Below are 5,000 nucleotides of genomic sequence, written 5' to 3' on the forward strand. Positions count from 1 at the left end.
TATACAATATACTAAGCCACGACCAAAATTGACACATTGACAGTGAATTGGCCAGAGTAGGAGGCTCTCTCTCTCTCTCTCTCTCTAAGAGGTATGCAAATGCACACTATCATAGAAATGAAAATAAACCTTGAGGAAGCCAAAATTTGCCTTACAATAACCGTCTCTCCTGTTCACAAATGAAAAGAAAATCCTTCCAAAGACGTTGAGCCAAATCTATGCAAATGAAGAGACGGAAGGGGTTTCTATTTACAAAAGGGAACGACAAACAAATCAATGGGGAGGTACAGTAAAAACAGCGTTTGCAGGAGTTTGGAGAGAGAGAGAGAGAGAGAGAGATGAGAGAGAGAGAGAGAGAGAGAGAGAGAGAGAGACTTGCATCTCTGTATTGGAATTAATCAAGAGAGAGTGACCATTAACCCAAATTACATTCTGAGAGAGAGAGAGAGAGAGAGAGAGAGAGAGAGAGAGAGAGAGAGAGAGATTCCTTTGCCCTTGCAATAATTAAATGTCCATGTCAAGACCAGGAATGAATTCAAGCTACGACCTATGACACAAATATTCCTGAGAAGTAGTATTCCCGAGTCACGAACAATTATGACATCAGTCAGCAGAAGAGGAGGCTTTGGGGAAGACGCAGGATGAAGAAGAGGAATCTAATTTAATTACAGTATATATCAATTTTCACTGTAAAGTAGTTTCTTAATAAAAATCAGAATTGAGGAACATAGAGAGAGAAGAAAAAGACAAATGCCATCTAGCACAAAACGAGGAGGACGAGGCAGAGACCGCACCCTGAGCCAGCCTCCCTCCCAAAGGAGCCTCAGAGTCTCCGAATCATTTCATCCTTTTCAGTCTGATGTTCGTTTTCACTCAGAGAAATTAGTTACCGGAGGGAAAAGGAGAGTTCTAAGGTTCTCGCTTCCCTTATTTTGGTCAATTTCATTTCTCCCGTTTATTCTGTGCTGATGGCGGCCTGTTCTTAGCAAGATAACCAGAGACTGTGTTCTCTGACGTGGGTTTGTGTGCTTGTCCGTTTATAGAAGGGAATGGAATATGGAATTGAGGCCAAAGGTCACTCAGTGCTGGAAGGGAAACCAAGTAACAGGTCTTAAAGGAGGAAAAACCTTTTGCAGCTGCACCATGAAACAATAGTCAAGAGAGGGTGAGGAAAAGGAAAACAAGATATGAACGGAGGAACAACAAAAGGAACGACGATAGGGGTTGCAGCCAGGAGCCGTAAGGACGCTGCACAGAACCTCAAGTAAAGACTACAACCTTCAATACAAAAGTCTTCCTTCACTTTGCAGCCTCCGAAGCCATAAGCTCCCCAAAATTGACCTTAGTCTCTTCCTCTCCCTTCGGTCCTGTATCATTCTTTTCCTCCTTCCTTCTCAATGCCCGGGTTTCTGAACCATACTGTAACTCAATAACACTGCAATATCTTATTCATAAAGAATTAGACCATTCGATCACTATAAAACTCTTTACAAATACCACAGATCTCAATAAACAAAGATCAGGGATTTAGTCTTCGAATAACAAAGGGGAGACTGAAGCAGAAACCACCATTACAGAATTTCAGTGACTTCCAAACGAGGTGGAACCACAGAAATAATAAAATGTTGCTGGGATGAATCCCAGAGGGGGAATCTCATCTAGAATCAACCATACCATCGGTACCGCATGGGGGGGGGGGGGTGACTGGCCTTTGCGCTTTGAAAAAAAATTCATCTGTTTTTCACTTACTCGGGGAGTAAGCCTGTAAATACTTTGTTGTTGGGGAAGGATGGGGGTGGGGGGGGGGGGGTTGTAAAGCCTAAAAAGGTCTGAAAAAGGGTTTGTTTTCGCATTGAGTTAAAGATACAGGAATCTTCGGATAGAATATTTGATGAATCTTATTTTAGTTAGAATGAACAAGGTAAAGAACTTAATAATGTGCAAGTTAAACAGTAGAGAAAAATTATCTCTAATAAAAAAATATCGTATTTATTTTATTTTATTTTCGGTGATGAAACAATAGACTATTTGACTGCAGATTTGGTCTACTGAATTCTAAACGACATACAGGCTGTCTTCGGTCGGTTCCGTCTTGTGGCGAGAACAGACAGACACAAAAGAGGACAGACCGGACAAACAGACAGACTGACATCCGATAGGAACAGATATCACTGGAATACTCAGAGCAGTTCCAAGACAGCCCAGCAGACCACAGCTGCCTCCTCCTGCATTTCCCCAAAGAGACAGAGGGACGTCACTCACTCAAAATTCTCCCGGTAAATGTCTATTATTTTGAAACATGTAGAGTTTAATAAAGAAATGCATAAATCAATAAATGGATAAATAAATGGATAAATATTTTTAATGAAAAATATGAAATAAAAACAAATACTAAATATTACCCAGTAAGTGTCTGTAATTTCGAAACATGTAGAGATCAATTACAGGAATAATGCTTACATAAATTAATAAATATACAACGATTTACAAAATTGAAAAAGAAAAATATATATAAAATAAAAATACAAAAATTTACCTAAATAAAAAAATACTAAAATTATAGAGCAAAAAAACCCAGGTCAACTATACCTCTTCTGCCCCCCCCCCACCCCCAGTCAGGAAAACACTTCAAATGCCCACATACCTGAAAAAAACACAAGAAAAAAATGGCAACTAGAGTACAAAAAAAAATAAATGCTTAACCATTTAAGAAATATACAAAGTGATACTCTTCAACTTTATAAGGGCTGTTTTCATAAATTTATCCATCGCAGAAATAAAACTATTTCTAACCCACCTCTGGTAACATCACTTTATTGTCCTTGTAACTGAAAGGGAATAGCCAGAGTAAAAGGAGAAGGCGGAGGGGGGGGGGGGGGGTTGGGTGGGGGGGGTGGGTGATGAAAAAAGGGGAAATTAAGGACGAAAAATGAACAGCGAGGGGACGAGAAGGGAAATGCAAATATTATGGAAACACTTCTTTCTTTCACCTCTCGAGAGAATCATTTCTCTTTCTTTCACACAGAGTTTTGCTTATGCTTTCAGAGAGAGAGAGAAGAGAGAGAGAGAGAGAGAGAGAGAGAGAGAGAGAGAACATATAAACTATATGCATCAAATATGTACTTTATAGTAATTCAAAGTGAAACAAAAATCTCAAATTCTTTATGACTACACAATACAGGTTTAAAAACAAATTAATTTACATCTAAAACTAAACTCCAACAAAACTACAAAGTTTGAACGAATAAAAAATATGTCTGAAAGAAACATTGAACATCCTATAACATTCTCACTGGAATGAACAGGGTAAACGAATAATAACCGCAAATCAGCAGTATATTGACCTCCTCCGAATTTACAATCAGGGGATATTACCTCTGTATTTGCTTATCATTTCAAAGCATTGACATCCCAGGTAATATTGGACCCTTTGTCAAATGCAAATGGAATGATCAGTGAATAGTCATTCTTTTTTTGTTCGTATGGTGTGTTTTACATTGCATGGAACCAGTGGTTATTCAGCAACGGGACCAACGGCTTTACGTGACTTCCGAACCACATCGAGAGTGAACTTCTATCACCAGAAATACACATCTCTCACTCCTCAATGGAATGGACGAGAATCGAACCCGCGACCACCGAGGTGGGACGCTAATACCATACCAACCACGCCGCTGAGCGCTGGGTGGGTCATTCTCTCTCTCTCTCTCTCAAGAAATATGCTACTGAGGTACAAGTGGAAAGAGAGAGAGAGAAGAGAGAGAGAGAGAGAGAGAGAGAGAGAGAGAGAGAGAGAGAGCTGTATGTGAGCAAAGTAACAGCTTTGCAAATATAACGACATTAAATAAAGAGGCAATTATTATTTATTGTCTCTCTAGACCACAGAAGATCGATCAGCTGAATATGATTGAACAGAATGGCGTTACAATCGCCAGGGTCACTCGATAGAATCTGCACGGAATTAAAATTAAATAACAGAAAAATAACCGTACATGACCACCTCTTCCGCAAAAGAGCATCGTTGCTCCGTCCGAAAACGACGACCAAAATAAAACGAAACTACACCAAACAAAGTGAATTCCATTAGGCATTGTCTTTCGAAACATTCATAATAGAAAAAAAAATCTGTGTTTCTTCTCCATCTACAACTCGTAATTATTTTCCTCATTTCCTTCTATTTCTCTCATCGTTCTGCCTTTTGAACGGTAAGCAAAAGTAACACCAAGTGCTCTGACATATAGGCCTAAATCAGAAATAAATATTGATTGGCCTAATTATAAAAATAATATTTTGCGAATTAGCCTATTCAACTGCGCATCTCTCCAAGTGTTCAAAAGCGATTTCGTGAACAGAACAAAGGCCTAGCCCCCCACCCCCCCTGGTTGGGGGAGGTAGATTTTTAGTCCCCCCTACCCCCAAGCCCCATCCTGTCCCAAACTGACGACTAAATAACCTACATCATTTTTCCCGAATAATCGTTAACTTGGTAATTATTGTACGAGTGTAAGTAAAGATGCATATGGAAGTGAAAGTCCTCCTCGTATTGGTAGGAACTGTTCTTCATTAACTCTGATGTTCCTCTCTTCGTAAGACGTTCATGTAACGGTTCCCTAAACGGAGGTTCCAGTTCAAAAGCTTCCTCATTCTAAAATTGTTCATTATACGATCTTGAGAGCAATAGGCCTACCACTCAAACCCTGTGTACAAAAACAAAATCAGTTTTGTTCAAGGGGACAAAATATTATTTGGTACTAGGGCCTAGTGTAGACCCCCGTTGCGCACTCAATGAAGTTTTTTCCAGTTCATAATTTTGAAACTGTTCATTATACGAATCTTAAAAGCAATAGACCTACCACTCGTAAACGCTGGTACCAAATTGCACTTTGTTCAGGGAACAACCTCACCTGAATAGGTCTAAGATCAGGCGTTGAAGACAATACGCGCCTAATTTTAGCGCCCTTTCACAAAGCCGAGTATCACGGCTGCAATATATCCCTTCA

Source organism: Macrobrachium nipponense, chromosome 25 (genome assembly GCF_015104395.2).
Source record: "Macrobrachium nipponense isolate FS-2020 chromosome 25, ASM1510439v2, whole genome shotgun sequence".
NCBI lineage: Eukaryota > Metazoa > Arthropoda > Malacostraca > Decapoda > Palaemonidae > Macrobrachium > Macrobrachium nipponense.